The sequence below is a fragment of the Talpa occidentalis genome, unplaced genomic scaffold (assembly GCF_014898055.3).
Source record: "Talpa occidentalis isolate TD23 unplaced genomic scaffold, MPIMG_talOcc4v2.1 talOcc4.9, whole genome shotgun sequence".
Taxonomy (NCBI): Eukaryota; Metazoa; Chordata; class Mammalia; order Eulipotyphla; family Talpidae; genus Talpa; species Talpa occidentalis.
This window is the reverse complement of record NW_023605305.1, coordinates 69,128,084-69,151,100: the sequence shown is the minus strand read 5'-3', so window position 1 is coordinate 69,151,100 and position 23,017 is coordinate 69,128,084. Positions and strand designations below refer to the sequence as shown.

At 49.5% G+C, this 23,017-nt stretch overlaps 1 long non-coding RNA gene across 6 annotated transcripts; it reads left to right on the top strand.

Moving 5' to 3' along the window:
* The first annotated feature begins 773 nt into the window (after positions 1-773).
* On the top strand, positions 774-22,817 carry LOC119236622 (uncharacterized). 6 transcript variants are annotated; one of them, XR_008550342.1, is made up of 7 exons: positions 774-961; positions 4,572-4,779; positions 5,769-5,829; positions 17,603-18,083; positions 18,639-18,836; positions 21,549-21,832; positions 22,227-22,817. It is a non-coding gene; the product is annotated as an uncharacterized LOC119236622 (long non-coding RNA). The 6 variants fall into 6 exon arrangements; XR_008550344.1 differs by having other exon boundaries at positions 4,541-4,779; XR_008550343.1 differs by lacking the exon at positions 5,769-5,829 and adding an exon at positions 14,730-14,947 and having other exon boundaries at positions 4,461-4,779.
* The last annotated feature ends 200 nt before the right edge of the window (positions 22,818-23,017 follow it).

Below are 23,017 nucleotides of genomic sequence, written 5' to 3'. Positions count from 1 at the left end.
TGAGCAGGGAGGAGTAGAAGATGGAGAGACCTTTAGAAGGAATGCAGCAGGATGGAGAGCCAGGAGACCTGGAGGAGGCACGTGGAGCAGAGAGACATGTGAAGAAGCTACGCTTGCATCTTAGTCCTGGACTGGGTGAAACATGTGGGTGAGAGACCCGTGGGGAGGTTAACAATGGCAGCTTTTGTCTTGATTTTGATTTTGCTCTTTTCCTCCCAGACTTGTCTGGCTGTTTCTGACCCTTTTCTATGGGTCCCAACTGGATGGTGCTTTAGGCTTGTGGCAGGCTTTCAGGCCTCAGTGGCCCTGCTTTGGGCCAACCCTGTTCGGCTGGGCATTTACCCACAAGGGGATGGATAACTTTGGGTGCTTCTTTCAGAAACTTCATTCTCTGTCTTTTCTATATTGCACACTAATTGTATTAAAGTTCCTTTCCATTAAAGATCTTATACTCTAGAGTATATTCCATCTTGATGCAGTGGATGGCAGAACATATTTAGAATGAGCAGGTTTGGGGGTTCTGGGGTGCCCCTCTTCCTGTTCTGGAACAGAAGGAATAAATGAAAGAATGTTAACGATGAATACATGAAACTTATATAGTGTTATAATCAATGTTACTTCAATTTACAAAAAAAAAGTCTCAACTTACCCTGAAGCCATTCTCAGTAGGATCTCCCTGTACATGGCAACATAGCCACCAGCAGCTCCAGTGTCCCACCCACTATTATCTCACTGTCAATATTATGTCATCACAACTGCATCATCCCCTCAGCCTTAGAGGAAGAAATGCCACCTCTCACCATGTCCCAAGTTTGCAAATCACTGGCTTTGGCTGCGTCACATGATCTCCCTTTAGCCAATCCTTGCTGAGAAGGGAGGCAGCACTCTGATTGGCCTACCCTGAACCCAGGTCTACCCCTTGGATCAAAAACCACATCAGGACCATGGAAAATACAGGCAGGTGGGTTGATGGCAGAAGAAAGGACACAGATTAGGGCAGGCAGACACATGAGGTGAATGTTGTGAGCATCTTGGACATGCAAGATTTTGTAGCAGGCCCAGGAGAATCCAAGATAAATAGTACTTTAATAAACATTTATTGAGTGAGGGAAACTCCAACCCTGATCTCTGAGAAGAGCTGGGGAGGCAGCTCCAACTGGCCACAGGATGTGTTTATGATGAAGGAGGACAGGGCTGTGGGGGCAACTGTGTCTCTCCTGTGAGCTGGTACCAGGTGAGGTTGTTGCTAGGTTGAGAGGGGCTAAAGAACCAGGAGTCTGCTTGATCCAGGGATTCTATGAATTTACTTAAAAGGAGAAATAAACTATAGTGGCAAGAACAGTTGTTACAATGTTATTTGTGATTTAAAAAAAAAAAACCCAAAAAAACAAAAAACCCTGGATACAGCCCAAATCTTCCCCAATAGGGGACTGGTTAACTAAATTATGAAACATCCACTTAATGAAATATTCTGGACCTGTTAAAAAAGATCGTTATGAAAACTGTAGAGCAACAGGGGATAGGCGTCTGTTCTAATATGCAGTGACAGTGTAGAATACAAAAGCGTGGCTGTGAGACGTGACCGCCATGTGCCCTGCCTTGGATTTGGGATGGAGAAACCCAGAGGTTCGATTCCGGCCTCTGAAGTCTCCTGGGCACATCCACCTGGGGAGAGGTGTGACAATAACACTGGGGGTAAGAATGGCAGGGACAGAGGGCACAGGAATTACTGGGGTGAGAAAACTGCCCTGGAAAGTGGTATTTGCGGTGAATTTTGTGGGAAGCAAGTACTAGGATTGGAGGTTTGTAAATGTGTGAACACTTGCAGAAAAAGGCTTGAAGGCAACACACACACACACAAATGAAAATAGTTATGCCTAGTAGAATTAGGGGTGATTCCTCCCCCCTTTTTTTTCCCAACATTTCTTTCATGTTCTATTGTTTTTACAATAAAAACTAGTAGAAAACTCAGCTCAGATAAGGGAGAATAGTTTTCACTACTGACATTCATGTCTGTAAATCATACATGAGTTCATAAGCACCTTATTTCCTTGACAGAACAGGGAAATGGGAAAATATTTATTGAACATTTTGCATGTTGCCTGGCCCTATACTTTGCAGTGAAGGGATGAGGCATTTACATTTCCAGTGAGAATAAGAAGGTATAAACATATGAAACTGGCAATAATTTTGAAAACACTTCAATAATGATTCGAGATGACTTTGGTGGTCAAGGGCTGGGGTGTACTAAGGGATGTGGACATGGCTAAACAGCAGGAGTATGACCAGAGTAGATGAGGATACATGACCAGTGCTGACTGTCACAAAGAGACATGTCTTTCAAGAAGGTCAAGAAGGTCAAGAACCAGGAAGGGCAGGAGAGGGTCCGTCAGGAAAGGCAAAGCAGGAAAGAAGAGGTCTTTTGGAGGGGAGTTCGTGGGGTTCCAGATGCAGCTTCAAAGGGCTGGGTAGGGCCTGATAGCACGGGAGAAGTATACATGGAAGGAAACTTCCACTTTGACCCTGACTCCACGCCTGCCGCTAGCCAGCTGTGTGTATCTTTCAGGGTTCTTGGTCCAAATCAGGGTCATGATCATGATACAAATCCTGCTAAGAATCTAGCCAGATGCCTGCACCCTGACACTGGCCCCCACAGCTCACAGGAGGCACAGTGCTGCTGCCAATGCACCCAGAAGATTCTCCCTGAACCTGCTTTGCTCACTAGTTCCAAACCCAGATCTGGTGCAATGAGCATCTTATCTGCTGGGTTTGGACACAGACTTGGTCTAGCTGCTAGGGACAACAGGAGGTGTTTCTAGACTTTTCAGTTTCAGAGTGGGAGGTGGTGGGTCTCATAAAGTGATGACCTCCATAAATACAGGCTGGGATTCAGATATGTAACCACTGTCCATCACCATGGAAAGCCCCTAGTTTTCACTCCTAGTCCCTCATTTGTGAGATAAGGAGACAGGGAGGCAGACTGGGCATCTGGGCAGACTGGGCATCCATATCTAATTGCACTTCCTTCCAGCTCCCACTGAAACCACGCAAAACACTTTTTTTTTTTTTGAGATGTCAACTCAATGGGAAGGATAACAGGGAAGAAGATGATGCAATGACTTTGGAAGCTGGAAACAGGGAGGGGTGGTACCTGCACACAAGGTGCTGGAGAGACAAATTGCTCAGCTGTTTGATTCTCCAGAATAGATTCAAGTCAATTCTCACCCCAGAGTCCCTCAAAGCCTCAGGAACGTGGAGCCCCAGGTATGCCTGCAAATGGGGAACAACTGAAGTTAAAACAGAGCAAAGTCTTTCAAAAACCAACCTCACTCCAAGCTGTTGGGTAGCCACCCCTCACCTCCTGAACCTCAAAAGTCAGGGTTTATTCTCTGGACTGGGGAAAGCAAGGCATAGCCAAGACTTAGATATATAACTGAAAAGGCTTTAGTTCCAGAAGCCAATAGACCAGACTCCTTTAGGCAGGAGCCTGAAAGAGCTTCCCTAGGAAATCTGACCAGTCCCACATGAAAGACTGCAAGCTACTGATGTGGGTGGATCCCCCAACCATTGACCCTTGGAGATCTCTGAGCTTCAATTTCACGTTTTGGTAATTATTTATGATCTGGTGGAGCACAGATCAGGGACACCTCTATCACAGACATGTGAGAACAAAGTAGACAAGTAAAAAATAAAAAATAGTGTGCAGAAACAGACCATGCAAGGCAAAGAAAACCTTTTAAAATTATTATTAATAGTCTCAAGGAGATTATATCCATGAAGCTCTAATAAAAGGGACACATAAAGAATAGAGAATTAAAAGAGAGGCTTTGGAAAGTAAAAGCAGAAAGAAATTATTTTAAAATAGATGGATTAGGAAGCAAATTGGAGGAAATTTCCCAGAGAATAGAGCAAAAAGATAAAGGGATGGAAAATAGAAGAAGGATGGTAAGAACATTGAAATCCTGATTCAAGAGATTCAACATCTGAGTAACAGAGCCAAAGAAAAAAGAAAATAGAAAGAAACCGTCCGTGAAATAATTCAAGAAAATTGTAGAGGAATGAAGGACACACGTTTTACATAGAATGGTGGATTAAAACTGCGCCCACCCCAAGCACATGCAGCAATCTTTCAGAAGCCCAACAACAATAGCAGAGTCACAAGTTTGCAGAGAAACTAGAAGACACACAAGACACATAGTAGTGAATTTAACATTTTGAAAGAAAATTATTTCCCAACTAGATTCTATAACCCAGGTAAGCTATTAAGCAGATGAGAGAAGGAGACACCTGTAGGCCGTCTTCACTTCTCAGGCATCTCAGGAAGCCCTGCAGTTTACCCTCCATGACCATGAGGGAGCAAACCAAGAGACCAGGGATCAGGGGGTCTGCCCAGAGAGAGGGCGAAAAGGCCCTCCAGGGTGACAATAACAAGGGATCCCGGGGTATCTGTTGAGTTCCAGGTACAGACGAGGCAGTTTGAATATTTGGAACAGGGACCCAAAACCATAACCATCCTTCCCTCCAAAATGGATACGTGCAGTGGACATCAGTGAGACCCCCCACTCCCCCAGGGAGGCTGATCCGAGGCTGCCAGAGTAAGGTCCATTCCGCAACAAGGTCCATTCTGAAGAAATGCGACAGTGATGCTGGGCCCTGGGCAGCCACCTGTTACACCGCACTCCACAGGCCACCTCACAGAAGAAAAGGCAGACCCAGATCCTCCTCTAGCTGCGTATTCACCTGAATGTCAAGAGGCAGACCCCGGAGCATCCAGCAAAAGTGAGTTTCCCTCCTCTTGTGAAGTGTAGCTATAAAACATACAAGTTCAGACTATACTGAGTGCTTTGGAAAAATGAAACAGATGAATGGTATGAGAGTGACTTGGTGAGGAGGGGACGGCAGGTGGTGTAAGGAGTCTGAAAGGAACTGGCTACATAAGGACCTTGGAGGAAGGACAGGCAGGGGCGACAGCAAGTGCAAAGGCCCTGAGGGAGGAATGAGTTTGACATGTTGAAGCTACCAGTAGAGAGGGAAGAGGAGGGCAGGCAGAGATGAATTGAGGGGGGAGCAAAGGAAAAAGTGAGGGGGTCCAGATCCAGAAGAAGTAAGCCTGTGGCACCTGGAGTCTAAGGGCCGTAGATACTGAAGGTTCTGAGAGAGTTTAAAGCGGATGCCTTACCTTATTTATATGGTTTCACTCTTAATGTGTTAGGACAGAGGTGACGAATTGTCTTCCAACATCCATTTTGCCCCTTCTATCTTGCTGCAGAGTCCTGGGCTCTGTGGGGGAGGGGGGAGAAGGAAAAAAAGAAAACTACACTTCCCAGCCTCTCTTGCAACCAGGTGTAGGCCATGCACTAAATTTTGGCAATGAGATATAAGCAAATGTGGGATTTCTGAGCAGATTCTTTTAAAAGGGGGAGCCTTACCCTCTTTGTTCTTCCATTTACTCCTTCCAATTTGGCGCGATGGCTGGAAGTTCAGCAACCATTCTGGATCATGAGGTAAACTTAGAATAGAAGCTAGGTTGGACCATAGACAAATAGAAGGAACTGGGTCCCAACCCCCAACATTTTTTTTTTTTTTTTGGCAAGAAAATAAACCCTAGGGAGAGTAGTCTGCTACTTTTAAGCCCATCTTTGATTCCTAAGGGAATTCCAGGTAGATTTGAAATCTTGCATGGGACCCTTGGAATCTTAGGTACCAGCCAAGATTGGGTTTAGGGGTATCAACCTCTTATTTACTCATTTCTTTTACTCAACACGCAGGCAGCAGGATTCCTGCTACCTTCCAATCTGGAGTGTAAGAAGAGAAAGGGCCTTTGGGGAGGTAGGTTCCTGGGAAAAGGCATGGACAGAGCAGTAACAAGTAAAATGATAAGTGATTTCCTGTGTTTAAACCTTTGTATCTTGATCCCTTACTTGGCATCCCAAACCTCAGACTGTTTTTTATACACAGAAAATTCAGCTTCCAGAGTTGGAATTTTAAAGCTCAGAACTTCACCTGAATCACCTACAGGGAGGGAAAGGGTCGGCGCATTAAAAATACCGATTCCCAGGCCTACACCTCTGAATCAAGATTCCAACCGAACTCCCTGATCCCCACCCTATGCCCCAGGTTCCAGGTCTGGATTTCCTTCGCCTCCACCTGCCCCTGAAAGCAACCCTTTGGCAGATACTGCTGGCTCCACCCCCGGACCTACTCCAGCCCCGCCCCTTCCCCTTCTGCCTGTCACCGCCCCTCCACGTCCCCACCCCCACCCCCCTCCCCCGCCACCTCCTCCCCGCCTAAGCCCTCTCCTCTCACTACAGTCTTTGGAGTTTTCCTTCCATTCCTACCCCTTGTCTTCTTCTGAAAGAGCATCCTGGACAGTCTTTTCTAAAGCAAATCCGAGCATGGGATTCCCCATTTGAAGATCTCGGATGACTTCCTGTTACACTTAGAATGAAATGCAAACTCCTTTCCATTTGCACCCCTACTCCCCCTGCTTCAGTCATTTCCCTTCTTTCCATCTCCAGAATAATCTAAGCTGGTTCCCACCTTGGGGCCCTTGCCCCTGCTGTTCCCTCTGGCTGGCTTGCTCTTCCCCCAGATTCTCGTCATCTCTCAGGTCACAGCTGAAGTGTCACCTCCCTCTGCTGCCCCCGGGCGTTCTCTCGCACATCTCTCTGATTTATATTCCGTACTGCAGTTACCTGATGCTATCTTATTCATTTACTGCTTACCTGTCTATGTCCTCATCCTTCTCCACTGGAACATGAGCAGGGACCCCGACAGACATGTCCACATGATCCCCAAATGACACCTGACACATAGTAGGTGCTTCATAAATATTTACTGAGTGGACAAAAATGTGTGGCTCTTACCCCACCCACTGTCCCCACAGCAGGGGAAGACAGTGAGGGCAGAGTGAGTGTCCATTGGGCTACATGGCTGGGCCGTGGCTCCCGCACAGCTTTCCTCTCCCAGCCTCAGAGGTTGACCCTCTGTACTGCACCTCCCACTTGAGGGGGGTTGGAGAGGACCTGTGCTTTCAGGTCACCTCCCTTCTCAAGCTCTGGACTGGTGCCTACCTCCCCACCTTCCTTCCAAAGGAGGCAGCACCCAGTGCTCTCAGTCCCTCCCCATGGACACTGACACAAACACCTGGGAGTGAAGGGATTTTTTGAGCTGCAGCCTGGTGGGGGTTAGCCTGCTCTCTCTATTCAGAAGATGTTTTCCCAAGCTCCTCCTGGTGCTAAATCATTCCTCCAAATTAGCAAGAATGCTCATTACCAATCCAACCATCTCCCATTAGGCAGGAAATGTGTCTCTCCTGCAGAAACTCCCCCAGACCCCAGACTACGCCCATCCCTCCCGGCTGGGGTGGCAGACGACAGGATTGGGCAGGCAGCTGCCCCTAAGGGGTAGGAGGGTGTTCGAAGCTCTTGCCCCACCCCATGTGGCATTTGACACAGTTTCCTGTTCTGTGCCCTTCCCCTGGGTCGTCCTCCCCTATCTCCTCTTGCTCAAAGGGCACACACAGATGTCTTGGGTCCAGGACAGTTTGTGGTCCTGCTTCCTCTCCAGGCTGCATGTGGCATTTGCTGCTGGGCTCTACAGAAGACATGTAGGGTGAGGGCATTTGTCAAGTAGCCAGAGTCAAAAATCATTTACTTGCGGAAATTCTCTTAAAGTTCAATCCTTCCACATTCTACAATTTAGATGAGAACTTTAAAAACAGCCCATGGGTACACTCAGCCTCCTCTTCGCTCCCAAGCCTCTCAGCTGCCCCGCCAGGGCCGGGAAGCTCCTTGACTCTCACTCCCGAGAGATGAGCTGGGAGACTGGTTCTCAAGATGTCTTCAGGGAACAGAAATCGATTAGAAGCCAGGAGCGAAATGGCGCAGCCACCACAAGATACCTAAGAAATATTAGATAACAACAATAATAATAATCTCGCCTCTTCCATGTGGTCACACCAAGTGTCAGCAGCACAATTATAGACTGAGTGGTGGAAACAACATTTGGCTGCTTGAAAATAGCCTCCTTGGCTCATTAGTGGGTGTGTGCCCGAGGGCAGAGAACGTTCATCGTTCATTCCACTCTGGAATTTTTATCACACAGCAGCCGCTCCACAATCTGCCTGCTGAATTCAGGCAGATTTCCTGAGACCTTTCTGCTAAACACCAGGGGATCCCTTGAGATGGCAGAGTAGAGAAAACTCCTTATCCCTGCATCCAACGCCTGTTGACTGAGCTCCTACTCTGCCTGGTGTGGGATCAGTCTCCCCAAAAGTACTCAGGCAGGATATTTCCAGAGTGTCCAAAGTAGGACTTTTCCAATAACTGTCACCTGGGTGTGTGGACCTGAGGTCCAATAAGGCCCTGTGGGACTGTGGAGAAGCTGTCTCCATAACCTTAAAGGATACATTTTTGACATCTCAGAAACGACCTCTTTATTGGAGAAACCTATTTTAAGGCAGAGCAAACATTTAGAGGCAAGGTTTAGTCACATGAAATCATCCCTCCTCATCAGAGAGACCCCTCTTCTCTCTCCTTCATGCCTCAGGCCCCTTAACACAGCATATAAACCCCAGATTTGGCCCATTTGCCTTAGAATTTACAGTCATATAAATTCTCCACATGCATGTGATTAAATTTGGTCTTTTCTCCTCCTTATCTGTCCAATGTTTATGTGTTTGCTCACCCAGCCTGAGAAGAACCCAGAGGGGTGGGAGTGGGGGTGTGCCCCTGTGTCTGTCCCAACGCAGGTACTATACTCACATCTGACTCAGGAAATGGAAAACAACGTGCCCCAGCCTTTCTGGGGTTTGGTCTGCTGTCGTGGAGATGGACAACAAATAAGCAATCTAAACCCAAAGATAAGCACAGATAAGTGCTATGGAAAAAAGATAAAAGGAAGCTAAGCAGCAGGTTGTCATGGAGAAAGATGGGGTGGGCGGTAGCAGTGATCAAACTGGAGGGGTCCAAAGAGTCCCCACTAAGTCAAAAGTCATTTGGATCAGAAGCTTCAGCATCCCTGGGAACTTGTTAGGAATGTAAACTCCCAGGCTCCACCCAGGCCTCCTGAATGGGGAAATTGGGGGGCACGGGGTGGGGGGTGCAAATAAGCCCTCCCAAGATTCCCATGTGGGCCTGAGCCCTGAGCGGAGAGCTGAGTGAATGAGAAGTGGTGATGTTACAGTGTCATCTCCACACAAAGGGAGGTTCCAGGTTCCCTGCCCCTTCTAATGAAGGGTGGAGCCAAGAAGAGAGAAGCTGAAGAGACCTAGAAGAAGACTTGAAGGGGTCACAGGAGGAGGCACATGGAGCAGTGAGGCATGTGAGGAAGTAGAGCAATTTTACTTTTCGGCTTTGAACTTGCACCAGGGACATGAGGGACATGGAAGGAGACATGTAGAGACGCTTGAAAGAGATGCGGGTGAGAGACCCGTGGGGACAATGGCAGCAGTTGCCTTGACTTGTACTTTGTTTGATTCTGCTCTTTTCCTTCTAGACTCGCCTTGTCCCTTCTGCCCCTTTCCTATGGCTCCCCACCAGAAGCTACCTTAGACTTGTGCCAAGCTTTTGGGTCTCAGTGGCCCTACTTTAGGTCAGCCCTGTTTTGGCTAGGAATAGGTAACTGGGTGTTTTATTTGGAAACTATTATCCTTCTTCTCTTCTCTTCTGTCTGTGCACATGAATCCTATTAAAGTTCTTTCACACTAAGAGAATGTTTGTCTTTATGTGGTGGATGGCAGAATCCACTTAAAGCACGCAAGTTTGAGGGACCCCAGAGAACCCCTAGTTCTGCAGTCTAACAGTGAGGCTGAGCTACCAGGAAGATGGCGTTCCAAGGGAGAGCAGAGCCAAGAGACATGAGCTATAGCCCAGGGCACTGGAAGTGACATGAGCAGCTGGCAGGTCTTCAAGGGCCCTGGTATGACTTTTGGATTTATTCCAGATGTGCTGTCGCTTATCTTCCTTCTGGCCTCACCTGGTGTGGGATAAACCTCTGGATTTCTAGCCTTGCCTCCTTTCTGAGGGGAGAGCAGGGATGGTCATGATCTCATGCCCAGCTCAGGACTGTGAAGATTTGATCCTGCCAGGACAAGTAAATGGTCATTTCTCTCCTGTGCTCCAGCACAGCAGAGGTGGATGGAGGAGACTCTGGTTATTTCTAAAATTAAGAAACTGGGTATGGAGGCCACAAAGTGATGGGATCTGAAAGATGCACTGGGGGGTAAGGAGACCCAAAAAGCAAGCCATGCTGGCGAGAGTGTGGACACAGCAGGGGCTGAGGCCCTACTAAAGAGAGATCCAGACACACAAACTGACTCCTAGCCCAGGTGGGGACACTTGACCAGGAGTCACAGATCAAGACATCTGGCTGTCACTGTGCAATGGGAAGACAGTTGCCAATCCCCCACCCCCACCCACCCCATCTTGATGCCATCTGGGGAACATCGCCAATTGTGTTCCCATCACGAGCCACCTCGAAGGCCACACAGGGATATGCAGCCCAGGGGGGCAGACACACGTACTCTTGGGAACCCCCTTGGACATTCCTCCTGCAAGTCAGCACACAAGCTCTTCCCGGGGATACCGCCTCAGCCCGCAGGAAAACACTCATGCAAGAAAGCCGCCTACCCTGGGTGGTTTCCAGCCCCTCAACTCAGCCTGGTGGGCAACAGACAAGCCAGACTGCCAAGCAGAGGCCCCAGTCCAGAAGGGCAAGCACACAAGAAAGGCTTGACGAGCTCAGCAATCACAACAGCGTACCATGAGCTCTGTGAGGCCATGCGTTCAACCTTCCCATGTCAAGGTACTTCTTGAGCACTTACTGTGTTTGGGGACCCTTCTCGGCCCTGAGGATCCAACAGCCATGAACAAGCCATGGACAAGTTTCCTGCTCCCCAGAACTTTCCATTCCAATGGAATGAGATTAAAAAATAAACAAGTAGGCAAATAAGAACATGCCAGGTTGAGCAGTGCTGTAACGCTCTGTGGTGTTTTTAGTGGGGGCGACTTAAGGAGGCCTCTTGAAGGAGCTGAGAGACTTGCAAGGAAAAGCATCCCAGGCAGAGGGAACAGCAAGTGCAAGTGTAAACAGACAACAAGAAAACCTGGCCCTCCTTGAGGCACTGCAAGGGGGTAGCCCAGACTTTGTCCCTTTTCCCTAGAACAAGCCCTAGTGGTCACTCAAGTGCAGTCTCTTCATACAACAAGGGCTGGCCAGTAAACATGCAAAATATTTGCAAATCCCCTGTTGCTCACATTTACCAGTGAGTGGGGTTTGGGGGCGGACTGTTGGGGGAGGGGGTGCAGAGCCAAAGGTAAAGCCAGGGGGACTAGACCCAGCAGGGTTGGCAAGGGTGTCAGTTCTGTCACTCACCAGCTGTGTGACCCAGGAGAATTATGTCACATCTCTGGGCATCCATTTGTTCCTATGTTCTTGTTTTAAGTGTAATTCCCGAAGGTGATACTTGCAGAGTGTGTGGGTAGCTGCACCACCCACAACAGCTGTGATTGTGACATCAAACTTCAAGCCACTCTCGTTTGTTCTGCAGGGTTTATTAAGCACTTACTAACTAAAGAAAGGAAGATGACAGTAACCCCCAACCCCAAGTTCTACACCCAGAGCGGGAAGGCCATCTGGAGAGCAATGCAGTGTGGGTAATGCATGGTCACTGCAGGCCATTGTCATTTTCCCAGCTTCCAGGCTGGCTCTTCTGGAAACAGCATTTTGACTTTCCATTAGTCCTTGCGTGGCAGGTGGGGCACCCCTCCTGCAGCTTCAGGGGCACACAACTCAGGCCTGGCCATTCAACTAATGCTGGCCCCGTCCCACCTCATTGATTGCTCAGGTGTGGACCAGTGGTATCACCCTAGGACTTTGGCTTAACACTGGGCAAACCATCCTGAACAGGCCCTGGACAGCTGCAGCCATCCTGCAACTCCTGGAGAGTTCCTCTGAGAAGGAAGTCACATGAAGAGCAGACCCTAGAGATGGAGAAAGGCCAAGTACTGATGACACCTTCAGAGTTGCTGGGACCACCTGGGTCTAATGCCAGCAGCACTGTCTCTGGACTTTACAATTATGTGAGACAATTCCCTTTTGGCTTATGTCAATTTTAATTGTGTTTCTGTCACTTGCAACCAAATGGTCCTGACTCATAAAGAGGATTTCGTATGAGGGGATAGGTAGAACTGGAAATTCTATGAAGGATTTTGGGTCAGTGATTAAGGAGAGATGTGGGTATTATCCAGGAATAATAGAAATGAGACTGAAAGGTGATGGCAGGTACATCGTGTCACTTCTCCACCATCTACTTCTTTCCCACCCTTTCTTCAGAGAATCCTAAATTTCCCAGTTATGCATTTGGGTAGAATTGGCCCCACATTGCAGCTTCAGGGATGAGTCCAGGATAGCTTAGCCAATCAGTATTTCCCACTGCACAATGACAGGTTAATTAATAAAGGAGTCCTGATCATGTGGACCAAAGAGAGTCAGTTTTGGGGTTTTAGTTCAACTCTGGGAATCTTTCCCACTGGATATAAATAAGGAAGCATGATCTTGGATGCTCCTGGCAGCCATTTTGCAACCATAAGGAGAGAGCCTGCCAAGAATGGAGCCTGTTCCAAGGCTCAGCCAAATAATAGAAGGACTGGTCGTGTTGTTGGAGTCCTGAATCAAGCCACACCTGAAGAAAAGACACCCCTAAACTATTCATCTGGGTGAGCCAGTCAAGTCCCTTTGGGCTTAAGCCAATTTGGCTCAGCTTTGTCCTGCATGGAAAAGAATGCTGTCTGCTTATGATAGGACTTGAAGGTGGGGGGTCCCATTTCCTGCCATTCCGCCTCCCAGAGGCCTGTGCCAGCATCTCATGCCCCCTTCTGCCAGCTTGTGTCTTCTAGTCACAGGAGAATGTTTTGTTTTTCTTAAATTCTCAGACCGCAAGAACACAGGGCCTTCTCTGGCACCTTGGAACTGAGATTCCCGAAGGGGCCACAGATCAACGGAAGCCTGTCTGTCATGTGGACTGGAGCGAGTCTGCACCCCAGACACCCTGGGATGACAAATAACTCATCCTAGGTGGTCTTCTGCCCTTCCCCCAGCTCAGTCTGGGCAAGGACAGCCATCAATCCCACTTATCAAGCCTCTTATTTCATCCTTTATCCAGCTGTCTCAGGTGTCACTCCACATCCTTAACACAGAGTTATGAGAGATTGAGCGCTCAGGCCTGGACTGGCTGAAGGATTCATAGGTCTGAGGTTGTCCATTCATCAGGGTGAATTCTCAAATGGCTTGGGGGGGTGGGGTAGAACATGCTTGACTGGGTCCAGGGGTGAGGGCTTTGCTGTCAGCAACCAAAAATGGCAAAGTCATGGAGATGAGGGTGGTGGTAAGGGTGGTGATATACTGGGTGAGAGGATCCCCTTGGTTCCTGGGAAGACAGACAGAGCCCTGCCCTCGTGGACTAGAATTCTAGTTGGTCTCCACACTAGAAAGGGGGAAAAGGAGCAAAACAGGGGTCCAAGGAAGACCAGCTACAAGAAGCTGCAGTTCTATTTCTCAGCCAAACATAGTTCACTCAGGAAATGTGGGGCTTCCCAGGCAGGATTTTGACCCAAAATAATCCAAAAATTCTTTTTAAAGCTGTTTCTAACCATGCCTCTACTCCGTGTAAAACACTTGTTGGCTGCCCATTGTAGTTCAAATAAAATCCCAAAACTGACTCCAGCTCACAAAGCCCTTCATAATGGAGCCAGCTGTCTACCTTGCCCAGCACCCTCCAGCCTCAGTTTATTCATTCAAACACTCAGGCTCACTCCTGCCTCAGGACCTTTGCACTCACTTTCCCTCCACCTGGACATACTCTTCCCAGGGTCTTACTGGCTAGGTTCCCCTTAATTCAGTGCTCAGTGCTGAAGGTCCAGAGAGACCCGCCCTGACCCCTCTACCAACTCCCTCTGCCACGTGGCTCTATTTCATTTCCTTCTCAGTGTTTAGCACTGACTGAAACTGTCTTGCTCCTTTCTCTCCTTCCTAAAGTAGAGACCAACTATAATTCTAGTCCCCGAGGGCAGGGCTCTGTGTCTTCTCCATGCTGGGTCCCTAACAAGCATTTGGTGTGTTGTTGGACATCATAGGCCCTCAATCGATATACATTAGAACAAATAACTCCCCACCACTGCCTCCTCCAGCAAGCCCAGAAAACTAGGGGGGTTAGAAAAGAGGCTGCTGGCTGACTTGGTCCTCTGTCCAGGGTGCTGAGGGCTCCTTGGGGCACCGCTAATGTGACTTCTGCAGGAGGAAGGGTGAAGGCTGCCTGTTATGGGAGCAATGGCTGTTTTGCGTTGCTGAGAGGTTGCCATGGGAACACCAGACTATGCAGCAAAGACCCCCCCCTTCAAGTTAGAGATGTGGAGATATGTAGTGATGGCAGGAGTCAATGAAGTATTGACCAGTAACTGTGGGGCCCTTGGCTGTGGGCAAGGAAAGACTTTCTGGTCACCCCCTCCTGCCTGCAGTTCTATCTTCTCTCTGGTCTTTTGCTTGTTGCCAGCGGAGTCCCATCTCAGTGACCAGAGCATTCTGTCAAGGGCCAGAAGACTGAAGGGAAGTGCTGAAGGAGGCTGAGGGGCACACTGAGGTCATCCCATGCATCAGTTCCCAACAGGGTAGCAATTGGAGATGAGGTTCAACAGTCCACATGCACTGAGCACTAACTCTGTGTCTGTCAGCCTCTGTGCTTAGATGTCTTCAGATCCACGAAATAGCAGACTGAGTCCTCCACATCCTCTGAGGGAGTTATTATGAAGCTGTTTCACACATGAAGAGACAAAGCTTGGAGTGGTTACATGAAGTTTTTGGAAGCTCCACCTAGAAAGAGAGAGTTCCAGGATTTTCACCCAGGAGATTCAAATCCAGAATTAAAGCTCTTAACCACACCACCTTCTGGGTAATTCTGAAAACAAACAACTCCTATTGTTGTAACTCCTATTGGCTGATCGTTACTGTGGGCCAGGCATTTTGTTAAATAGGTACCTCTGCTATTTCAGACTGGGAAGCTATGGCTTGCAAGGTAAAGCCAATCACCCAACTGGTAGAGTTTAGGTTGCACTTATGCCCAGAGTCCAAGTTCATTCTCTAACATCAACAGAGCCCTGGACCCACAGGGTCCAGTCTGGCCACCTTTCACTCTGAAGAATCTGCCAAGACCGGCACCGCCCTGGCCAATTGTAAGGTGTAAGGAAAGACATTGACCCCGTTCTCTAAACCCCATCATGCCTAAGCCCAGGGAGGGCACCAAGGCTGCTTGAAACCTGACTAGAACAACATCCCGGAGGGGGCCACGCCTGGAGGGCAGCGCTCACTCACTTGAGAAAGACCCATAGGCGTGTTGAGTTTAGGCGTGGCCGTGCTTCCCAGCCCACCACCAGTGAAGTGCCACTACCACACAGACAAGCCCACCGTTAGAGCAGACATTGAGAAGCTTCTGCCTTTCCTCACTGTCCAATTGGATTCTCTTAAAGGCATTTCAAATAGAGATTAAATTATAAAACTTTAATCTAAAGGCTGCTTTCTAGGAAGGCACCAACTGCACAAAGAGGCTTAGAGCCAAGCAGCCACATCAGGACCAAAACCAGCTCAGGCCAGAGGTTACCCCGGGCTGGCTCTAAGGCTCCGCGGACCACTTCTTGGCTCTTCTGTTTCTGTCTGTCTCTCTCTTTGTCTGCCTCTTTGGCTCTGTCTCTGTCTCTGTCTCTCTCCCTCTCCTCTGCTTTCATTCATGACCAGGGGACAGGAAGCAGAGCTTGAGGCTGCTGGGATGGGTCTCATTGTTCTTTTAGGCCATCTTCTGACATCTTCCCCAAAGCAGAAATCTTTCTCCTTGGCCCAAAAAGATATGAGACATCCTGCAAGAGAAAAACCAGATACATTTCTAGATTCCAGAGAGTAAAGGGGCCTTCTTTGGGGGATCCTCTAATTCCCTTTCTGATAATGCTGCCCTTGCCCTGCACACTCAGAATGCCAGGCATGAACTAACCTGGCAACCTTCACCTATTGGCATCAGTCAGCCATTGCTGTGATCATGCTATGTCACAAACAACCCTAAAATCTCTGTGACCTAAAACCACAAACATTTTTTGTGTGTGTCCATAGTCTGAGGGTCAACTGGGTGACCCTCAGGCCATACCTTGGGTTCAGTTTGGTGCCACATGTCTCACATTTTGGAACCAGGGGCTGCTCAGCACATGCCTTTCTCATGGTAGCTGGAAGAACAACCAAAAAGGAATCCAAGCCAGGTTTAAAGCTTCTGAACACCTAGCATTCCAATGGTTAAAGCACATCATACAAACTAGTCCAGCATCAGGATAGGGTTAGGAAATATCCATCCACGTATTTGAGTAACTGAGAAGTCCCATGATACCCCAAAGTTGAAGTTTTGAGGTTAAATAAACAGCAAAAGGACAACAATAACAACAAAAACCAGGCAGCACAGGTTGTGGTTGTATAATTCCATTACAAGTGGTTACAAACAGGGCTTCCCTGGTGGTGCAAGGGGTTAAGCACAGCACTATGAAGCAATCCACAGCCTCTGTAGCACAAGTTGAATCCCTCACCGGCCAGGGAGCAACCCACATGGTGCATCAGACCTCTCCTGTCACGCCCCCTGTTCCCCTCAGCAATGTGTTTAAGTCAGTCTGCCTGTTCTGTTCCCCACTCTGTCTCTGGTGAATCCTCTCACCACCCCCCAGGACCGCACCTCTGGCCTGTACCCCACTGGCCTGTACCCCAGCTCTTGTATGCATAAACAAATAAATCTTTAAGAAAATAAAACAAGGGCCTCCCCAGTGGTGCAGCGGTTGAGCGCTGGGTTGCGAAGCTGCCCGAAGCTTCTGCAGCGCTGGTTCAATCCCCGGTGCGCAGGGAAGAGGGTCCCACATGGCGCGCAGACCTCTCCTGCCTGCCCGCTGCTCCCCTCAGCAGTGTACTTCGGTCCTTCTGCCTGCTTTGCTCCCCACTCTGGCTCTGGTGAATTCTCTCACCCTCCTGCTCTTCTGACTGTACCTAGTGCTTGTATAAATAAATAAATAAATCTTTAAAAAGAAAAGTAAATAAAACAAGTGGTTACAAACAAGATAGAAAGAGGTTGGTCATTGCCTTCAAACTATCTTCCTGTGGGAGGGTTTATTCTTCCCTGCTTGTAGTTTAAGTGGGACTGACCCCACTGCCAGTGCTAGCTGTGGGCTTAAACTGGCTCAAAACAATGTGACAGCTCATCCCAGGGCCACAACCATTGATTTAACAATAAGCATGTATCCAAATTCAGGTCAATCAATGCTGAATCCCAGAATAGAACATACAAAGTTCCTCCCTATTCTCTGGAAAGAACTAGAATACATGGAGTCCAAGGAACTTCTGGCAATCAACTTACGATCCTGAAGGGACTCAGATTTAGGATGAAGCTATGGAAAACAGTACAGAGTGTGGGAAAGAAATCAGATATTGGGGTGATGCCATACAGTTAGATCAAACCTTACCTGAAACCTGACTTACCACTTGATTTTTCACTTACAGATTTTTCTTTTCCTTGATTTTTCCTTTCCAGATTTGTTTAGCCAGATGAAATTTTGCCCTTCAACATTTGCAACCCCAAAAGTAATAGAGATGACATCAGAGAGGAGACCAAAGAAGAGAATTAAGTTTCTCTCTCCAGTCACCCCATGCATACTACTGCACAAGACTGAAATGCTGGACCTAAGAGCACTGTGGGATTTTGTCAGTTCTTAGAGCATTCAGAGCCTCCCTGCACCCACTGTGGGTCTTCAGTACCTCCCCCCATCACCTTCCTCAACAAGACCTACTCACCTTCTTGGAGCCTTGAATCTCTGACTGGTACCAAATCCCCGGGAGTCTGGAGCTGCCATTTCATATGTCAAAGATGCTTTTGCATGGTAGAGGAAATGTAGGTCATTTTTCAATGACTTGGCTATCTTCAAGCAACTCTGAGAGTCGGAAGTGGGCTAAGGACGCAGGACTAGATAAGTAGGATTTGTCTCAGAAGGAGCCACCTATGTCTCCACTCCAAGGTGAGGAGGTGAGATGGGTGGGTGTGGAGTCTGAGAAGAGAGGCCCCAGACACACTCACTAGATACAGGGATGAGCTTGTCTCTCTTTGGGCCCCAAAGCGTTATCCCCAGCTGTCAGCCTCTGAGAGAAGAGTTTTCTTCTTGCTGTTTTTAAATGCTGTTTTGTGAATGAGAGAAAGAAATAAGACAGGTCTGTTAAATCATTTATTCCTAACACTCCAGTCATCCCAGGCTGCTGTGGCTTGAAGAAAAATCAAGAAAATCAGTGCTTGGGAAGGGAAAAGCCCTCAGTACAGGCCTGGGGCAGATGGGGGTGGGTTGGGGTTAGGAGGGAGGTGCACTCGCCCTTCTTCCCTGCTCAGCCCCCTCCCTGGTGCCACTCTCTGCCCACCCCAACATCTTGCCGCTCCCTCCACGCCCTGTACTTAGCCCCACCCAGCCTGCTCCCACCCCCCAGCTCCTCACTGCCAGCCTCTGCCCCTCCCCCTCCCCCATGCCTCTCCCCATCATCCTTACCCACCCCTTCATCCTTACCCCCCCACCCCCCATGCCCAGCTGCTCCTCTCTGGCCTCCCTACCGCAGACCTGTGCTTTGCTGCCATCTGCTCCACATCTGGACAGACAGTGCCCCCCTCAGGCCATACTCGACACTGAGCTGTATGACAAAGACAAACCGCCCACAGGGACTTAGGAGGACACAGGCAAACCTCTACTGGTGACCCCAATTCCAGATTCGAACCCAGGTCTCCAGAGGTGAGTGTGAAGAAAAAGACCTAAATTAAAATGCTAATTGCCATCTTCAGCAATTTGTTAGCAGACAGTCAGTTGTATCTATTATTAAGAGCTTCCTACCATTGCCTCAGCTTGCCAAGAGACTTGGCTAATTTAAAGCTCAGGTGCAAGAGAAAATAAGAAAGCCATGTCTGCACTGTGAAGCTCAGCCTGCAGAGAGTCACCCCCACTCTGCTCATCCCTCAGAGAGCCCACAGTGAGAAGCCCCACCGATGCTGGCAGGAGAGCAGGGCCACAGGATGCTGCCCCTGGTGGCCCCTCAGGGGCTCCCCCCCTACCCCAGGCGGGAACTTTGGAATTTGTTAAATCAGTCCAGTGAACATGATCTACACCCTCATGTTTCACAATATCTGCAGAGCCCTTTATGGCTCACAAAATGCCTCCACATTTTTTAGACACCAGGGTTTGGAGAGGGCCGGAGTTTGAGCTCTGACTCCAGATAGGAAAAGGGCAGATGCCATCTGTAAAGGCAGGAATAGACACAGTGCAGGTTTCCTATGATCCAGCAGACCGGGTAAAGGAGGAATCAGAGTCCTTAGTAGCTTTTTGCAGGTCTTTTTATTGGGATTTACCTGGTACACAGCAGGTAAGAGTGCTGGGGGGCAGGGAGGCTGGCAGTCCTCCCAGCCCCCAACAAATCCTCCCTCTATCTGGGCTCTCCGGCGTTCTCTCGGCTTCTGCTTCTCTTGCTTCTCTCTCAGCTTCTCTTTTGGCTTCTGCTGGCGTCCCCGTGATGCCGCCCTTAAAAAGCCCAGTCTTAGCCCAGGTGAATCCCATCTACCTATGCCCACACCCTACTCCAGGTGCCCGCCATCAGGCATGCATTCAGGACCGCAGGGATCCATCATCTATCCTGATGGCGGGAGGGCAGAAAAGCCTGACATTTTCTTTACCCTACACCATCCTAGGCACGAAGGCTGGAATTGGGGAGGGTCTGCTGGGAGGAGACTGCCCAGGAGCCAAATGCTGACTCTAGAGGGCCATGACCTGGTGCCCAACTCCTGTCACATCTACCTCTAGAAATAAGACAGCTGGAACATGGGACCACAAAGAGTCAAGCTGAAGGATGCCTGGGGGCCTTGGCAATGCCATGGAGTGTTTGCCCAGGCTGAGGTCTTAGGCAGCCAGCAGAGGTGGCAAGGGCTAAAACAGGGATGTGTGATACAGCATGAGAGGATTGCAGGATGGCAGAGCTGGAAGAGCCTCCTCCTATTCACTGCAGGCAGAGGAGGTCCGAACTGCCCAGAGCCCCAGGCACTGCCCAGTATGGACAGAGGCGGATTCAAGTCTCCATCCTAGACACCAGATTCAACACCAGAAGGATGACATGAGGCCTTGAGGTGATGCCCACCACGTGCCATCCTGTTAAGTGACTGTCACGTTGCTCCATCCCACTCTATGCCAAATCTGTGTGCTCACAGCAGCAGAGGCTAGGCAGCCTTGTGTCCCTGGCACGTGACTCTGGACACACACAGGGACACATACTGGGTGCCCGTGGTTCAACGCACACCAGAGGCCTGCTGGGGAGGTTCCTACCAGCTCCTAGGTACCAGTTGCTAAGTATTTGAGATTTGTGAGCTGATTGTTTAACAACTGGCAGCTTGAAGTCAGCCACAGTGAGAGTATTTACACCACAGCAATCAGCAAATGCTATACATCGGGGCTTCCTTCCCTCCCCTGCCCCTACCCCCAGCTGAACAGCCAACCTTCAGCTGGGTTCATCTTCTTAATCTCCAAATCTTCCAAAGACAGACAAAGTGGAAATGCTCTGGCATTTGATTACCTCAGACTGTTTCCTCTGGTGTGATTTCAGCCCTTCCCTGCAAACCAGAGGACTCTGCTCCAACACAGGGCCAGCCACCTCTGCAGAAAGTATCAGGAGAGTTAATTCCCCATCACCTCCTCATTGCCTTCCTCTCCTGACACCACCTGTTCTGCCCCAGTTCTGGCCCCAGGTGGGGTGTAAATACCCACAATGATGAATAGTCCTGCAAGCACTGTGCAGGAGTTTCTGCTCCCTCTACCACCTGTTCTGTCCCAGCTGGAGGGAGGGAGAGGAGGACAGGGCTTCCATTTGAGTCAGAATCATCCATCCTAAGTAATTAGCTGCCAAAGAAAATGCACACCTGCCTGAAGGGGGGCAGAGGTCTCCCCACCAGCTTCTCTAAACTCCTCCTGCCCCAGGCGGGCCTCAGAGGATACTGGGAGAGCCAGAAACCTGAGGAGGCCAAGAAACCAACTCACTTGAAGAGCAGGGCTCTCAGCTCTCACCCCACCCCACATCCTCTTTCCCAAGGCTGGGGCTCTGGCCTCTCTGACCACCCTCTCCTTTGCCCCAGAGTGTGAAGTGTGTTTGCCACACACCACTGGCTGCCTGCCCAGTGTCCATTTCCTTCTCCCCGATAGTGTTCAGCTTGACTCTTTGTGGTCCCGTGTTCCATGCCTGAGATTTGTTGAGGGGAAGTAGGAGAGGGGACTCCATTTCTATCCAGTCGCTGGAGAACAACACTTCCCTTTCTGGCTACCTCTCCATTGCCTGATCACCTCCCAAATAAACTAATGACTTGCACAGAGCCCTGTTTCCAGGGTTCACTTGGAGGCAGAGGGGTGGGGGGCAACCGAACAAGTCTGCCTCCCTGCAGTACGTTACTGCCTGTTACTACTCTGTGGCAGACCCGGCAGAGACAAGCAGAAACGAGAGGGCAGGCTGCCTCCCCCGCTCACGTTCATGTTGGAGACAGGCAACCAGCAAGCCAGTCCTCATCCTACGTAGTCATCAGTACAACGATAAAATAAATCAGACCCTGGCAGCGACGGAGAAGAGATTACTTCAGAGGCGAGGAGGGCAGCTGGGTAAGGGAAGATCGCTCCAAGGGTCAGTCCGACAAAGAGCTGAGGAAAGAAGATTCCGGGCAAAGGGCACAGAAAGTGCAAAGGCAGAAGCAGGAGCACACCTGGTAGGTGTGAGGAGCAGGTAGAAGGCGGTATGGCAGGACGGTGGAGGTGAGAGAGCAGAGGAAATGAAGTGCAGAGAAAAACAGAGGAAAGATCAGGTGGGCAATGAGAACCCACCGCACCATTGTAAGGTGAAGAGGTGGGAGCAGGGCTTACCCTGAAAGTGGTCATCCTCTGCCTACATTATGGAGATACTGGATGGGGGGAAGTTTCATGGAGGAAAAGGGGGTGAGCTAGGAGGAGAGGAATTCAAGATTGGATTAGAGAAGCCAGGTGGGGCCATCTCAGCTGCCCATGTGGGAGATGCTGGTAACTAGAGCTCCTCCACCCCCACCCCATGTTCTCTGCAAGTCAATATTTCATTTGCAAACCTGCGTCTTTCCTCTCTCTGCCTAGGACCAGACCCTGACCTCTGCGTGCCATCCCCCAGTCCTTCCCCAGGCTGGAGTTGACCTCTGAACTGAACGCTGTGCCTGGATCTTTGTAGCCTCTGGACACTTCCACAATGCCAGTTGTCCTTCTCTGCCCACTTCCTTGCTCTCTGTTTGAGAATTGACAAGGACCTCCCACACACACCCTCCCCCTCAGGGAGCAGGTATCATTGCAGACTGCCGCCCCCACCCCAGACTGGATGGTGAACACTTCCCATGCTGGGCCTGACCCCCACTCCCCCGAGGACAAAGGGCAATTATCATTTAGTGGCACTGTGGGCTCAGGCAGCAGCTATCCCTGAGTTGACTGGAACACATTACCCACATTATTTCTCACTTGATACCTGTCGAGAAACCCTTGAGAGAGCTGAAGGACGTGGTTTAGTCCTGGGTTACAGATGGGCTGTGGAAACAGAAAGGTAGGTATGCATGGTTTTCAAGAGCCCAGAGTAACAGAGCCCACATTTGTGGGAGCCTAAATCAGCATCAATTACAAGTGAGTGCAGTTAGGGGAAGATTCGTAAGCCTGGTACAGAGATAAATAAACCTGCGGATTTGGGCCATGCCACTTGCTCTGCTGGGGGATGGGCGCCGCAGACCCACAGGAGACCCAGGTTTCTGGTGACCCAAAGGAGGAGACAGAGAAGGCCCCACTCCTTGGGAATAATCAAGGGGGACTGAGAGCTATGTTCTGGGTCCAGGCAGGAGCAAGGAAGTTAGCAAAGGAAGGGGAGAAAGAGAAAAGAGAGCATACTG